The 18,168-nt window shown below is 39.0% G+C and overlaps 1 long non-coding RNA gene across 2 annotated transcripts in view; it reads left to right on the forward strand.

Moving 5' to 3' along the window:
• LOC137205656 (uncharacterized) overlaps positions 1–18,168 on the forward strand; it is a 734,230-nt gene that overhangs the window by 289,484 nt on the left and 426,578 nt on the right. The window contains exon 4 of one of the 2 annotated variants that reach the window (XR_010934237.1): positions 6,239–6,898. The exons of the other annotated variant lie outside the window; for it this stretch is intronic. This is a non-coding gene — a long non-coding RNA (uncharacterized lncRNA). Of the gene's footprint in view, positions 1–6,238; positions 6,899–18,168 lie in introns of those variants that run through there. 2 annotated transcript variants of the gene reach the window in all.

The raw sequence follows: 18,168 nt of genomic DNA on the forward strand, positions 1-18,168 counted from the left end.
AGGCTTCCTGAGGCTTAGGTTCTGAATTGGCATGTTGTCACTCCTGCCATATTCTATTGGTCAAATCAAGTCACAAAGCCAGTCCAGGTTCCCAGTGGTAGGTAGACTCCACTTCATGATAGGTAGAGCTGCAAAGTCATCTTACAAATGATGTGGAGATCAGAAGGGTGAAGCTAGCTCATACCTCCCTGCAGCTCAGTTTGTGGAATGTCAGGACACATTCCTGTCAGGAGAATGCTTGCGTTCTTTTCTATCACCGTTTCTAACATACTTAACTCTGTGCCTTCTAAAATTAAACAATGCTGTACAAATGTTTGCCCCTGAGCCCCAATAAACCATCTACAAATTGCAAATATCAGTGTTCTCAAAATAAGATCCAATATATATAATGACTGTTGACCATAATCTTGGTCCTGTCTATACTAAGCAGAACGTGAAGATTCACCAGTTGAGATTATTTTACATACTGTGCCCAGAAAGTCTGGAAAATGTCATAAGTTCAGCCCTCTTCTTAAGAATTTCTTAAACTAATTAGGCTTCTACTTAAAACTCTCGGGAATAATATTTTGGTTCCACTTATAACCTCTCTCTGCCCCAGTGTCTTCATCTATAAACGTAGTGTATCAGAATGTGATTTCAAGGAGTTAAGCCTTTTCATGCTAAAATTCCATTATTTTCTTATAAAAATGGAGACACTTCTATATGAAGTCATTTTCTAGATTTTTCTAGGCTTCTCTAACTGTGCCCACCAATCTTCCACCTCCATGTAGTATGTAGAAGAGCACTGATTAGGAATATTAGGCAGTTTTTAATATCAGGAATATTAAAAACAAACAAGTAAACAACCTCAAAGTTGTTTGAAATTTGATGTGATAGCAGCTCACCAATTATCCAATTAACATGAAAACCTGTCTATCTGTTTCATACTCAGAGGTGAAGCTCAGACAGCTTTCAGTTTATTTCAACCGGAAAAAAAAAACTGTTTAATGTCAGCTTAGTTTTCTGGAGAAGTGCTCATGTGGCCTACCTACTCTTTACCTCTCCAAATTTCTGCTCTTGATTTTCTTTTCTTGTGTATAGTATGTATCAAGTATTTATTCAATGCTTTGACATCATGCACTAAGCCAGGTGGACAAGAATCCACTTGTCTTTTGTGCCTACTTATTTTACATAGAAGAGACTCCTGGGAATATGGGAACTTAGAAAGATAGTGGATAGTTAGGCAGACAGACAGACTTGGGTAGAGGTCCATATGGAGGCTAGATCACAGGGAGAATTAACGGGACCAATGACACCCTGTATCGTAAGCAAAGATAAAGTCTGATAATTTCTCAATGGAAAAATCTCCAAAATTAAAAGATGTAATATGTCACACCTCAATCAAACCCTGCTGTGGTACCCTACCCTCCCTCCTCCAATCCAAACAAACCTACAAAGGGCCAGTTTGATCCTGACTCTGTGAGTGTGAAGATGGAACTCACTCACTGGTCCTTCAAGTTCCACTGCCTTCAGAGGCAAGCACACAAGTGCCAGTGCCCTGGTCCCGTGCCTGGCACTGGCTCTCACTCCACTGGCAAGGTAGTGAGGAGGTTTCTACTGCAGCCAGCACCTCAGTGATAAAGGGAACAAGGCTTCAACTTGGAGCAGGACTTCTTGGGGCACTTTCTGAACCTAAGTTCTGTGGAGTCTCGGCTGAGATCATTGTAGCAAGGATGGAAAATTAGGGCAGATCAGTGGACATAGGAAAGTCACCCTGGAATTGGGAAATATTTGGGAAGAAGAACTCTGTAAATTTAGTTTTTCTGCAGAAACGAGATTGGTATTGGGGCATCAAGGTTTGAGTAATAGTGTTAACGAGACTGCATTTCTATTCAGCAGCTTTTAAACCCTGAGACTTTTGTTTTACCTGAATTTCAATCTCATTTGATTTTGTGAGGTATTACTTCCACTTTACAAGTGAAGAAACAGAGGCTCAGAGAGGTTAGGTGACTTGTCCAAGCCACATGGTTGAGACTTAAGGCCAGTTCTCTGTGATTCTGAAGCTGAACCCTCTCTGCTACCCCACAGAGCAGCAGACTCTTCTTCCCTCTGCTTTGGGAGTTATTTCTGTTGAGTTGATTCTGAGTCACTCGCCTAGTGTCAGTCCTAGTGTTCCCTTCATCAGTGTTTGTCTAGCACTAATTCACCTACATTTTGAACCTTGAGAACCAAAATATATTAACAACTGAATTAGGAACAATGCTTGAAACTTTGCTTCCTAGTTTGTAATAAGTGAATATTGGTCTCCATAATCTATAATGTCATTTCTGACATTTTTATATTATGAACATTTTTGGACTTTTCCATTGGTAATAAAACCAGCCAGTTGCCAACATATCCTTAAATATTTAACTTTCATTTCCATAAGGTCTAAAACATCCATTCAGAACCACCATTGGAAGAGTCTAGGATCGCAGCCTGGCAGATTCTCTCCCCTTAATCTATCCTACCTGATAACCTATTATTGACCAAACATAGTGCTAAATACATAAAGCATATTCCTGTTCTAAGCAAGATTACTACTCTCACTATATACACGGTAATGCAAGTAGCACTGGGTTTGATTGAATGTTCATGTTACCCACTGCTGAACTAAATACTGTAACTCTTCTGAGATGGAAGGTCTTTAGAAACTAGAATAGTAATCAAAGGCTTCAAGGCAGTTGGGAGGGGTTAGACTTAAGTGAACCCTGAAGGGTGGATAGGTATTGAAGGGAAGACAATTATAGAGGATTTTCTGACATGGATAACAATTCTGGCGGATTTAGGAATGGTGAAAATTGGAAACCCTGAAGGATAGTGGTATATATTAAAGGGAAGGGGCCAAAGCTAGTGTACTTCTTGGTGAAAAGACATGGAATTAGGGGTAAGAAGATGTTCCTTGAGGGTAGGTTTTATGTCTACATGACAGCCACTTAATATTTCATTCACAAAGAAAAGGTTTTCAGTCTATGTAAGTTAAAGGGATTGCTTGCTATCTTCCAAAACATGAAGAGTTTGTACAGAATCCAACAATGAATTGTCTAACATCTCCACAGTGGGAAAGCAAGGATGGGGTGAGAAAATGTGAGGCAGGAGAGAAGCCCTGAGAGACAGAGCCTTGGTCCATATGGGATCCATGACTTAATGTACTAATTCACTAATATTTTTGCTTCTAGGAGTCCAGAATTTAAGAAGAAATACTATTGACTAGATGCCTATTAACTAGAGATCCTTGTGACTTTGTAAGGCTCTGAAAAATAGCAGGTGTAGGCTCTACTTTTTAAAAGGTATACCTATAGGCTAGAAGTTGAAACATGGTTAAAGCACCAGAATCTTACATCCTACCATTCCTGAGAGGAGGTCAACGATTTCTCTCCTGAACATCTCCCTATTTCCCACTCCCTTTCATTTGTACCCTCTTTAATACTTCCTAAGCATTTATGCTGTATACATGTGGAGCTGCACTGAAAAATTAGGAAGATGCTGACTTCTTTTATAGGAGTAGTTAACCGCCAGAGTGTTAGGTTTCCCCTGCTAATCCCTACAGGTAAGGAAGATTTGGTGGAGTAGTGCATGTTCTATTTCAAGGGCTGACAGATAAATAATATTGCTCACAATTTGTTTGGGACAACAGGGCATCTGCTTGCTGGTTAGATTAATCCCCCCAGGTGTGTCTCCCCTCTGTCTATAGGATTTAATCCAGATCATGTTTTCTATGTAAACTGGCTATTAAGCAAAGAATTAGTGAGATCTAATAATTCATAACCTCTTCACTAAGAATTATGAAAAGCTTCCTCTGGCTTTAGAGAGTGTTTGTCAAGATTGGAAAAATCTCTCTTGGAACCTTTCTAAATAGTTGCATTGGAAATTGCCCCTGTAACAGATGAGCCCATCTCTTTTAATCTACATTAATAAACCACAAAGCAAGGGAGTTGGGTAGAGGGGCATTTTCATCCAGGAAGGAAGCCTGGGAGTACAAGACATGGATTTGTTGGATATCGTGGTAATTGCTTATGCACTGTCCTGCAGTTGACAAGTCTCTTTTTTAAAAGTAAATACAATATTTAAAAAAGTAAAACTCAGAAAAGACCAGGATCTGGATTGAATTTGACCTCCTAGAAGCATGACAGGGTATGGTAGAAATCCTACGGTGGCAGGTCTAAGATAAGCAATGTTGCTGAGTAACTGAGCAGAGTATACCAATGTGAATTATTTCAAAGTATCCAAAAACCGTCAGTCCTAAACAAGACTGAGGATGCACCTATATTTGGGGATCCTTCTAAGCTTCTCAAGGAGCAAGCCCAAATTACTGAGTAAACCTGAGAATCACATTTCAGTGAAGCCTAAAACTCGAATTTCATCGAGAAGCAACCTCTGTTAAGAAATGGAACTGTGGTCAAGATGGAAAATACGAGGCTGGCATGCCTTACCTTAGCCTAGGCATCCACAGGATCGACAGTCCTACCTCCTCTTCAGATCAACCATGAAGCTGCAGAGATCAAAACAAAACAAAATCACATTTCTGTTCCCTTTACAGGCAAATAAAATCCAAAAGATATGAATCTTTGAATGGATTCTGTAGTCATAAATAGACTTCAGGGTGAGCTGCCTATATTTCCACTCACTGTTGAATCCTATCTGCTATGAAAAATTTTCACTGTCTCCAAGTCATCATGAAAACATTCTCAGCTAATTGAGACATTCCCAAACAATTAAGATAACCAGATGCGTCTGTTATTTGTAATTACCTGAACATGCATTCCTTTCTCTGAGAATAGTTCCATTTTTTGAGCCTTTTGAACTACTCCAGATAATGAAAATGAAGATTACTGTGTGTGCATTTTTCACTCGGCCTAATTTTGACGTAGAATTACCTCTTTGCAAAATTAAGCAGCAAAACTGGAAACATGTGTGCAAAAAGAACTTTTTTCATTTTGCCTGGTGCCAAAATAATACGTTTTCTCCCCATACAAATTGTTTTTCTGACAATTTCTAATACTTAAGGTAATGCATGTTTAAATGTAAAAGATGGACTCCAATAGGTAAGGAAAAAATAAACAATTTATAGTTACCACTCATGACCTGCCACATTTAATCTTTTAGATTCATGATGGGTCTGCAGTACTGTTTACAGTTCTTGGCATGTAGTAGATGTAGTAGGGTTTCCATATGTGGTAGCTACCACCATAACTACAATTCTTTCTACTGTTACCAATACTACCATCCCTACTCTTCCTGATAATAATATACAATTTCTTCAAATGGAGATCTTCATTAGTGATTTGGGGTTTTGTTAAAATATTTTGTTATTGATTTGTCTAATTATACAGAGAATTGATCAGAATAATTCAGCACTTTCTTCCAACAATATATATTATATATTATATAATATTATATATATTTTCCCTTCTCCCATTATGCAAATTCTTATAAAATTTCCAGATACAATTCAAATTCTACCTCCGTCTTTTTTCAACTTTATAACATTAGCCTTCACTATTTATTTATAAATTACTTTTATATCTCTTTTTAACTTTTTTCATAGCTGTCTTGAGCAACTATTTAGCTTGCATTGTAATTTACATTTTTGTATGCCCAATCTGAAGACAAGGTTTGCCTTATCCTTGTTTTCATTTTTTACCTACTACTCTAGTCCTCGCACATGGTAGTTGCTCAATAAATATTTGATTTGCTTTTATTTGAAAAGATCTGATGCCTTTCTGATATATTCATTCCCTCCAGCAAATACTGTCTTCCAGTGTTAATTTTGTATTCTCAATTGTTGGGACATTATAATCCACCTATAAGATAAATGAAAGTCTTTTCTCTTGCCCTGGACAGTGGAGCTGGTATCACTCTAAGTCGCTCTATGAAGGCAAAGTTTCCTACTTAGAAGATCAACATGGGGGAAATGTCTCTAGAGGTGGACAATGACATCAGGCGACCAGAGGTGGGAGAAAGGAACAGGGCAAAAAAGTGAAGAAGAAGGAGAAGGTTTAGGAGGAAGAAGAGGAAGAGAGGTGGGGAAACAGCAAGAGGAAGAAGGAAGAGAAGGAGAAGGAAGAAGAGAAGGGGGAGGAGTAGAAAAGCAATCATTTTCCCTATAAATCACATTTGTTAATAGTGAATATTGATATCGTGTTAAAAGTGGAAGATGAGTGATATTCATGCAGCAGTTGCTAAATACTTTCCACTTTTTTTTTTTTTTTTTTGGCAGTACACGGGCCTCTCACTGTTGGGGCCTCTCCTGTTGCAGAGCACAGGCTCCGGACCCGCAGGCTCAGCGGCCGTGGCTCACGGGCCCAGCCACTCCGTCGCATGTGGGGTCTTCCCGGACCGGGGCATGAACCCGTGTCCCCTGCATCGGCAGGCGGACTCTCAACCACTGTACCACCAGGGAAGCCCAATAGTTTCCACTTTTGATGAGTACTTCTGAGCTAGTGTAGAATGCTCTTTATTCTTATGCAAGAATCATTCATCCTAATGATTTACAGCTTCATCAAATCCCTGGACCTAGAGTACAATCACCATCAAAGAATAAGAACTACTGGTCAACTTTTCCAAAACCAAACTCATTATTTTTGTTAACTGTCCCTCTTATATTTACTTGGCTAAAACTGTGGGACATTTATTGTTTTGAGAAAAGAGTAGAAATTGCAACCCTGCATATTTTATTTCAAATCTTTGTTCTGCTACTTAGTACTTGTATGACTTTGGACAAGTAATTTATTCCTTTGGAATATAATTTTCTAGTTTTAGAATGAGAAGAGTAAGAAATTATGTATGTACAATGGGCATTCCATCAATCTTAAATTTTACTACTAAAACCTTTATCCATTAAAAAACTCTTATATAGTAGTTGAATAAAGAAAACTTTTGGAGGAAAAAATTGTTATAATCTTTCATCATTGTCTTAAATTATTATTATATTTTAATTATGTGCAAACATGCTTATAATTCATATATTGTAAAAATCTAAACAAAGCTTCATATTATACATTAAATTAATTAAACAAGGAGGCCATTAGACTCTAATGCCACGGTGACCTCCATAAGCAAACCAAAATCCCAACCTGTAAATGCCTCCAAGGTACCAAATGAAAACACTAAGGACAACCAATCACAAACAAACAGCCAACTAGACTTTAAGCAATAGCCAATCAAATAATTTCCTTTCTTTGCTACAGTTTCTCTATATAAGTCTTTCCCTTGACTCCTGTTAGTGGAGGGTTCCTAAGAACTTCTGATTTGGCACTACCCGAGTCCAATCAATAAATGCTCAAATCAAGGGATTAATCTCCAAAATATACAAACAGCTCATGCAGCTCAATATCAAAAAAACAAACAACTCAATCCAAAAATGGGCAGAAGATCTAAATAGACATTTCTCCAAAGAAGACATGCAGATGGCCAAGAGGCACATGAAAAGCTGCTCAACATCACTAATTATTAGAGAAATGCAACTCAAAACTACAATGAGGTATCACCTCACACCAGTCAGAATGGCCATTATCAAAAAATCTACAAACAACAAGTGCTGGAGAGGGTGTGGAGAAAAGGGAAACCACTTGCACTGTTGGTGAGAATGTAAATTGATACGAGCCACTATGGAGAACAGAATGGAGGTTCCTTAAAAAACTAAAAATAATAGAATTACCATATGACCCAGCAATCCCACTATGGGGCATATACCCAGAGAAAACCATAATTCAAAAAGACACATGCACCCCAATGTTCACTGCAGCACTATTTACAATAGCTAGGTCATGGAAGCAACCTAAATGCCCATCGACAGATGAATGGATAAAGAACATGTGGCACATATATACAATGGAATATTACTAAGCCATAAAAAGGAATGAAATTGGGTCATATGTAGAGACACAGATAGACCTAGAGACTGTCATATAGAGTGAAGTCAGAAAGAGAAAAACAAATATCGTATATTAACGCATATTTCTGGAAGCCAGAAAAACAGTACAGATGAACCTGTTTGCAAGGCAGAAATAAAGATACAGACGTAGAGAAGAACCATATGGACAGCAAGGGGGGAAGGGGGAGTGGGATGAATTGGGAGATTGGGATTGACATATATACACTAGTATGTATAAAATAGAAACTAATGAGAACCTTCCATATAGCACAGCAAACTCCACTTAATGCTCTGTGGTGACCTAAATGGGAAGGAAATTCCAAAAAGAGGGGATATATGTATCCATATAGCTGATTCACTTTGCTGTACAGCAGAAACTAACACAAAGTTGTAAAGCAACTATACCCCAATAAAAAAATAATATCTGAGAAAAAAATACTCAATAAACTCTTAAAAAATTTAATATTCTCAGTTTATCTTTTAACATATACAAATAAAACTATGTAGCTAAAACTATTCAAATAATTTGACGTGGCAGATGATATGTTGTTTTGCTGAACTAAATGATCTATGTGGGTTCAATTGTAACATACACACACACACACACACACACACACATATGGCATTTGATTCATTTTCTTTAAACTTGTATAGTTGTAATGTTGAGCCTGATGGACCATTCCTTAAATCATAGTCATCACTGTAGTCATCTTTCCTCTTTAAAGAATAGCTAATTTAGACCACAATCCACTGTTTTAATGGGCCCATCCATTTAGCAGTCCACCCAAAAACTAATACTAAAAAATAATCTTAAAATATAATTTAATGGAAAATTCCTCATTGTTTACTACCACTTACTCCTCATGAACTACTGCAAGTTGTGATGTACAAAGATGGGTCTGGAAGGAACATCTGTGAGAAACATGGATGGTACCTATTGCTCTGCATGGATTTCTGTGAGTTCAGTAATGCTTATACCGCTATATGCCCTGTGATGACTTAATTATTCAACCAGAATTCTCTATTTGACCAACTATCAAACCTTTGGCATTTTTTACTAGCTGTTGTGATGTCATTTATTCTTCATTTGGTACAAAAATCCCATTTATATATTAAGTCTGCCTCTGTTCTTTTCTCATTAACCTGTGACAATTAATGTAGAACATTATTCCACCACACTGTCATTTTCATGATGTCAAAACATCCTACATTTATTAAATTATGAAGCTAAAATCCTAGTCTGTGAAAATATCTTTCAGTTGTAGCTGATCACTATAAAAGAGAAGTTTTGCCTTTATAATCAGTAAAAGAATCCAACAAGAATACAATAGCAGACACATGATGAACGCTGTCTCATTAACATTAGGACATATCACCTAAAGCCAGCCAGAAAACCTCTATCTGTATGTTATCCCTGGGGATCAATATGACAGTAAACTCACAGATGAACCAGAGCACTGAGATCATGTGGCACTACTTAGTTATAAGGTAGTCTAGTAGATGATTCAGAATATGTTTCATCCTTCCATATTTTAGAAATTATAATCAACGTGGAAAAATTAGAAGCAGAAAACTCACCATTGTAGATCTCACTGACTTTTCATAATGCTGCCACAGACACTCATGAATGAGAAGACACAGCAAATTAGCATACTCAATACCAAGAGGTCCTCCCGGGAGGGGACACAGGTCTGAACGTTGAGACTTTCCCGTGCCATGAGAGCTCTCCCTTCTGCGATCTTCATTTTGTCATGACTGGGGCAGGCATTTGGTTGCATCTGCTTTAAAAATGCTCTAGACTACGATTACTAGAGCCATGCTTTATGACCTAGGTAACCAGGGTCTTGGCTGTACTTCTGTTTGTGTGCCAGTGGTGACCCCAAACCACTTCAGGAGACACTTGTCCATGACTACAGAGACTTCTGTGAACTGCTTCCACAGGAAGGAAAGATGGCCTTCAATTCAGCCAAGTGTCCTTGTCAGCTCTTTAACATTCACAAGAGAATGTCAAACTTTATGTCAGTATGGTTCACTGCTGGACCTTACATTTCTGCACAAACCTTAGGCGTGGAACAGCACACTGCAGACTTGTCAGGGAACACAGCTGTGAGCTCTCTGCCTCTGGGGACATATCAGAAGTTCAAGGGAGGAAGACAACATCTATGGAGGCATTCCTGAGGGGCATGCAATCCATCCATTCCCTAAGATCAACTGTCCTCGACCCTCTCCTGCCTCACCACACATGAAAGATGGAACTAACCTACATAGCATACTTCCATGGATAAATGCAGATTTTTGATAAAACCAATAAAGAAAACACAACTAACACAGTAAAATAAAGCATTGCAATAATAATTCATGATCTCAGTGACTGTAAATTGTGCACCAAATCGTACGTGGTATTATATCCATTTTACAAAGGAGGAAACTGAAGCTCAGAGGGGCTAAGTAACAAATATAGGGGCAGATGCCTGCTTTATGCTGTCTTATTCTGTCCGCTGTCTCTCATCATTTCAGACCATTTTGTTTGGAAAAATTGCATAGCCTTACATAAACGGATTAATCAAAGAAGAAGAGTCCAGTGTTGCTTGAGAATAGGAATTGTACAAGAACGACTGCGTTATCCCTCTTGCAGAGACAGACATGGATTTGACTGCTTCTTACCTATCTTTTTAGACACTGAAGGGGAAAAATTTGGATACCCTCCAGTTGCAAACTAAGAGTCTATTTATGTAAGGGAGGGCTTAAATCTGTTCGTCTGTTTCTTTTCTAAAGTTGATAATAAAGTTACAATGACATCAAGAAACCATGCTAGAAAAAACTGCAAACATATACCAAAAAAATGAGAAGATAGTTAGAAAATTATTGAAAAAACTCAGGTGGGTAAAGACACTTGACCTATAAACGCATCTTGGATACATAAGGGATTCAAGAAAAGCCACTGGAGGGGACTGCTTGTTAATAGTAACTGTATCTGGGTTAGCACTCCCTTTCTTACTTCCTTCTATAGTACTTACAGTATACCAGGTATTATTCTATTTTCTTTATATACATTAACTCACTTAATACTCCCAACAACCTTGTGAGTAGATACTATCATTATATACTTTTTACAGAGATGGGACCTGAGGCACTGAGAGTTTATGTAACTTGCTCAAGGTCATATAGGAGTTAAGGGGTGGAGAGGGGGCTCAAACCCAGACAGTGGGCCCCCCAAATACATGTTCATCACTATTATGCTCTGCTGCCTCCTTCTCCATCCACTGCCCTTGGACCATCTCCCCTTTTCATTCATTCTGGGGTTGGGCTTGGGTAGGCCAGTCGCTGTAGTGGTGAGAGCAAAGAAGAGGAATCGCTTCTTCCCACTCTCTGTCTTCCACTGGAAGAGCCTGGGAGGTCATTATAAATCCACAGGTGCCAGACCATCATAGACGACAATGATAATATCAAAGAAAACACTGAGTGCTTACCCTGGTAATTATGAAGGTAAGTTCATTACAAAAACCAGTCCATTAATCCTCTCAACAACCCTTTGAGGTAGGGATTATTTTTACTCCCCTTGTATAAGTTATTAAATAAACAGCAAAAAAGCTTGTAAACCAGGCAGTCCTACTCCAGAGCCCATCATTGTTGCAAGAATATGAAGGAAATCTTTGAAAATTTGCACTAAAAATTTAGATATAAATAGATAACCTTAAGAATAAGGATGTTAATCTGGGTAATTGATACCAGATGATATCAGATTTAAGTTCTCCAAATAGTCACAACCTAAGCCCCTGATACTTTAGCCAGTTATATCTTGCAAGTTTTATGTATTAAATAAGTCCTTGTTAAATTACAGAATGATATTGGTAGAGCAGCAGGGGAGCAGAGCATGGCAAAGACTGTTTCCTCTGGTATGATCTTTATGGAAGGGGACCTGAAAAGGTATCAACACAGCCAACCTTTTGCATCACTGTGTGCTGGCTTCAGGAACACAGCGTGAGGAGGAAGCCCTGAGCCTCAATTCCAACCCAAAATGTTTCTATTCAAAGGGAAACTTGAAGCAACAAGTGGCAAATAGCAGAAGGCAGAGGTGATGGCTCAGCCTTCAGGGCTGGCAAGAGTAAAGAAAGGAAGAACCTCTCCTCAGGTTTACGTGGCAGGAGTCTCTGGCCCTCACAATAGCTTCTAATGTCAACTGCCCTATTCCTCCTTTCTCCAGGGGCCTTCTCCTGGCCCTCACTGTCTCTGTACCCCCGGAGCTCCTTCCTCAGGCCACAGGATTCCACCTGGATGCTGGTGATTTGGAGAGCCTGGAGAGATCCTGATTTACTGCAGTGCTTGAGGGCTAGGGTTTAGGTTTGTGTCCTAAACATCCCAGAACACATTTTTTTTTTTTTTTTTTTTTAACTATAGAGACACTGGGACACCTAGTACTATAATCCATGCATCTATAACCAGGCTTTTGTGGCTAAGACCTACACTCTTAACCTCATTTATAAGACGTTTTGCCATGAGAACATGCATTCATTATTCCAAACAACTTCCTTCTAGAGAACATTTGGAAAGACAACCTGTTAATAATTTGGGGACTCTCAGCCCGGTAAATCATCATTGTATTATTCATGCTGTGTGTTCTGTTTTATTATCACCAGAGCGTGGTAATGTTTGGTCTCTCTCACTCTACCAGAGGAAGCTCGGAGCAGTGGGCTTGTCCTTGGCTCATGATACGAGTCTTTCACCGGGGTCTCTGCAAAGAAAAACATGAGCTGCACTCCGGTTTCCTAGTTTCTTTATTCCCTTCTTTTGACATTTGCAAAACAATCTGATAAAACAAAGTATACAATCAGTATTTGAGGATGCGTATAAAGTTTACCCTAATGTTTTATTATATATACAGTATCTGAAACTGGAATTGGCTTCTCTAAACAACAGCTGTGGTAGAGGAAGCAGCTGTTTTGGAGGAGAAAGGGCTCTGGCTTGGGAGTCAGGGGATCCAGGACTGTCCAGATCTGACCATTGCTTCAGTAGGCCAGCTCTTGGACTCCCCTGGTGATTGGTTTCATCATCTGTAGAATGGGGATAATTCTGTCCCACAGGATTAAATATTATATATCTATGTACCTAACGATGTATCTATCTATAAAAAAATATTTTATAAACTACTGAGTGAATCAGAGCTCTTAAGGTTGTTAAGTTAGATAGCTGTAAACTCTAATGGATTGGGTCCAAAGAAATTATTTCTTTTCGTTTTTTTTTTTTTTTAGACTAGGGAGCTTATCTACCCTTCTTTTGAATTTAATTTTTTAATTAAAGTATAGTTGATGTACAATGTTATATAAGTTTCAAGTGTACAAGATAGTAATTCACAATCTTTTTTTTTTGCGGTACGCGGGCCTCTCACTGTTATGGCCTCTCCCGTTGCAGAGCACAGGCTCCAGACGCACAGGCTCAGCGGCCATGGCTCACGGGTCCAGCCGCTCCGCAGTATGTGGGATCCTCCCGGACCGGGGCACGAACCTGTGTCCCCTGCATCGGCAGGCAGACTCTCAACCACTGCGCCACCAGGGAAGCCCGTAATTCACAATTTTTAAAGGTTGTATTCCATTTATAGCTATTATAAAATATTGGCTATATTCACTTATGTTGTATAATATGTACTTTTAGCTATTTATTTTATATATCTTGCCCTTCCCCTCTTCATCTCCCTGGAAATGTAAATGCATTTGACACTTCTGTCTTATATCTCATACACACATGTGGGCAGTCTCCCTCCTTCTTTTTCTTTCTCTCCCTCTTCACAAAATACAAATAAAGTGAAGACCCGTAAGTGAAAGTAAAGGTTTGCAAAGCTTTAGGCACAGTTTTGGAGAAAACACAAGTTGTTGATCATGTCATAAAAAGCCACATAGCAATAAAATTGCATCATAGGGATACCAAGAGAACATCTGCTCCTTAAAAATCTCACCAGAGTGCAGAGTTCAGTTTGAGGCATCTCCTTTCAGAACCAATGAAAAGCAATGAGAAGAACTCCAGACAAGAGCAGCAAGATGATTAAGCCCATAAAAGAATCCAGTTATCTGGGTGGATTAAAGAAAATGGATAATTCATTGAAGCCATTGCCAAGATGGGGAATAATTATAATCTACAAAAATTTCAAAGGTAGAAAAGCCAAGGAAAGAGCGGAACTATTTAGCTTGATCCAGAAGACAATGCATTGAAATAGTCACAAATGAGAGAAAAGGAATTATTTGTGAAATGATAGTTGGTGATTTGAAAGCTAATATGAAGAGTCCCTGAAGGACACCAAAGATTTAAAGAGGGGCAGGGTCTCTGCACAGCAATGACATATGAAGATCTATTAAAAAGTCTTCACTGAAAGTCCCTACCTCTAACGCATAGGAGAATCTTCCACCTCAGAAGTCTCCCTGGACATAGAGTCAGCAGACTAGATTATTCTGATACTCATTTGTTAACTGTATGTATTAGAAAGCCAATTTTCCAGGGAGAAAAATGGTTGAGAATCTTGAAGCCTCATTCTTACCAATGGAGATGCAAATATATGATAGCTCAGAGCAATCATATGGGATATAAAAAATATTTATTCGTTTAACAAATATTTCCTGAGCACCTGCTAGGAACCAGTCAGGGTGCTAGCTAGGCACACACACGAGGTCCAACACTCTAAGTTTTCTACTCCTGGCTCTAGTTCCACTAATTGATATTATATTTGGTCTTTTTCATATTTATCTACTACCCAAAAGTTACAGTAAGCTCCATGAAGGTAATGACAGGGACAGATAAGGATTCTTCCATCACAGCAGCCAGCCCCCTGCTCTGACTATATATATGACTACCGAATGCATCAGCCCTTTGCCCAGCATGATGCCAGGATGAGGGACGGGTGCCAAGATATATGATTTCTAGAGTGAAATTATTTTTGTGCCTCAATGTCATCAACCCCAACATGTCACAAAATAATATTCATTTAAAAATATAAATGCAGATTAGTTAAAGATGGCAGAGTAGAAGGATATACGCTCACTCCCTCTTTCGAGAGCACCAGAATCACAACTAACTGCTGAACAGTCATCGACAGGAAGACACTCGAACTCACCAAACAAGAGACCCCACATCCAAAGACAAAGGATAAGCCGCAATGAGATGGTAGGAGGGGCACAATCACAAGAAAATCAAATCCCATAACTGCTGGGTGGGTGACTCACAAACAGGAGAAAAATTATACCACAGAAGTCCACCCACTGGAGTGAAGATTCTGAGCCCCACGTTAGGCTTCCCAATCTGGGGGTCCAGCAATGGGAGGAGGAATTCCCAGAGGATTAGACTGAAGCCTAGCGCGATTTGATTGCAGGATTTTGACAGGACTGGGGGAAACAGAGACTCCACTCTTGGAAGGCACACAAAAAGTAGTATGCACATCAGGACCCAAGGGTAAGGAGCAGTGACCCCAGAGGAGACTCAACCAAACCTACCTGCTAGTGTTGGAGGGTCCCCTGCAGAGGTGGGAGGTGGCTGTGACTCACTGTTGGGACAAGGACACTGGCAGCAGAAGTAATGGGAAGTACTCCTTGGCATGAGCCCTCACGGAGTCTGCCATTAGCCCCACCAAAGAGCCTGTGACCAGCACTGGTCACCTCCAGTGCTGGGTCACCTCAGGCCAAACAATCAACAAGGAGGGAACTCAGCCCCACCCATCACAAGCAGATTAAAGTTTTACTGAGCTCTGCCCACCAGAGCAACACCCAGCTCTACCCACCACCAGTCCCTCCCATCAGGAAGCTTGCACAAGGCACTTAGACAGCCTCATACACCAGAGGGCAGACAGCAGAAGCAAGAAGAACTACAATCCTGCAGGCTGTGGAACGAAAACCACATTCACAGAAAACTAGACAAAATGAAAAGGCAGAGAACTATGTATTAGATGAAGGAACAAGATAAAAACCCAGCAAAACAATTAAATGAAGTGGAGATAGGCAACTTTCCAGGAGAAGAATTCAGAATAACGATCATGAAGATGATCCAGGACCTCGGAAAAATAATGGAGCCAAAGATCGAGATGATGCAAGAAATGTTTAACAAAGACCTAAAGAAATAAAGAACAAACACATAGAAGAATTAAAGAACAAACAAACACAGATGAACAATACAATAACTAAAATGAAAAATACACTAGAAGGAATCAGTAGCAGAATAACTGAGGCAGAAGAACAGATAAGTGACCTGGAAGACAGAATGGTAGAATTCACTATTGTGGAACAGATTTTAAAAAAAGAATGAAAAGAAATGAAGACAGCCTAAGAGACCACTGGGACAACATTAAACGCACCAACATTCACATTATAGAGGTCCCAGAAGGAGAGGAGAGAAAGGACCCAACAAAATATTTGAAGAGATTATAGTCAATAACTTCCCTAACGTGGGAAAGGAAGTAGCCACCCAAGTCCAGGAAGCGCAGAGATTCCCAGGCTGGATAAATCCAAGGACAAACATGCTGAGACACATAGTAATCAAGTTGACAAAAGTTAAAGACAAAGAAAAATTATTAAAAGCAACAAGGGAAAAATGACCACATACAAGGGAACTCCCATAAGATTAACAGCTGAGTTCTCAGCAGAAACTCTACAAGCCAGAAGGGAGTGGCACGATATATTTCAAGTGATGAAAGGGAAGAACCTACAGCCAAGATTATTCTAGCCAGCAAGGATCTCATTCAGAATCGATGGAGAAATCAAAAGCTTTACAGACAAGCAAAAGCTAAGAGAATTCAGCACCACCAACAAATGCTAAAGGAACTTCTCTAAGTGAGAAAGACAAGAGAAGAAAAGGACCTAAAAAAAAAACCCAAAACAATTAAGAAAATGGTAACAGGAACACAGATATGGATAATCACCTTAAATGTGAATGGATTAAATGCTCCAACCAAAAGACATAGGCTTGCTGAATGGATAAAAAAACAAGACCCATCTATATGCTGTCTACAAGAGACCCACTTCAGACCTAGGGACACACACAGACTGAAAGTGCGGGGATGGAAAAGATATTCCATGCAAACAGAAATCACAAGAAAGCTGGAGTAGCAATACTCATATCAGATAAAATAGACTTTAAAGAATTTTACAAGAGACAAGGAAGGACACTACATAATGATCAAGGGATCAATCCAAGAAGAAGATATAACAATTATTAATATTTATGCACCCAACATAGGAGCACCTCAATACATAAGGCAACTGCTAACAGCTATAAAAGAGGAACTTGACAGTAACACAATAATAGTGGGGGACTTTAACACCTCACTTACACCAATGGACAGATCATCCAAACAGACAATTAATAAGGAAACACAAGCTTTAAATGACACAACAGACCAGATAGATTTAAGTGATATTTATAGGTCCTTCCATCCAAAAACAGCAGATTACATTGTCTTCTCAAGTGCGCACGGAACATTCTCCAGGATAGATCACATCTTGGGTCACAAATCAAGCCTCAGTAAATTTAAGAAAATTGAAATCATATGAAGCATCTTTTCTGACCACAACACTATGAGATTAGAAATAAATTACAGGGGAAAAAACTGTACAAAACACAAACATATGGAGGCAAACAATACCTTACTAAATAACCAAGAGATCACTGAAGAAATCAAAGAGGAAATCAAAAAATACCTGGAGAAAAATGACAACGAAAACATGACAATCCAAAACCTTTGGGATGCAGCAAAAGCAGTTCCAAGATGGAAGTTTATAACAATATAATCCTACCTCAAGAAACAAGAAAAATCTCAAATAAGCAATCTAAACTTACACCTAAAGGAACTAGAGAAAGAAGAACAAGAAAAACCCAAAGTTAGTAGAAGGTAAGAAATCTTAAAATCAGAGCAGAAATAAATGAAATAGAAACAAAACAATAGCAAAGATCAATAAAACTAAAAGCTGGTTCTTGGAGAAGATAAAAAAAATTGATAAACCTTTAGCCAGACTCATCAAGAAAAAGAGGGAGAGGACTCAAATCAATAAAATTAGAAATGAAAATGAGGAGGTTACAGGACACCACAGAAATACAAAGCACCATAAGAGACTACTACAAGCAACTCTATGCCAATAAAATGGACAACCTGGAAGAAATGGAAAAATTCTTACAAAGGTATAAACTTCCAAGTGTGAGCCAGGAAGAAATAGAAAATATGAACAGATCAAACACAAGTAATGAAATTGAAGCTGTGATTAAAATCTTCCAACAAACAAAAGTCCAGGACCAGATGGCTTCAC

The sequence above is a fragment of the Pseudorca crassidens genome, chromosome 14 (assembly GCF_039906515.1).
Source record: "Pseudorca crassidens isolate mPseCra1 chromosome 14, mPseCra1.hap1, whole genome shotgun sequence".
Classification (NCBI taxonomy): Eukaryota; Metazoa; Chordata; class Mammalia; order Artiodactyla; family Delphinidae; genus Pseudorca; species Pseudorca crassidens.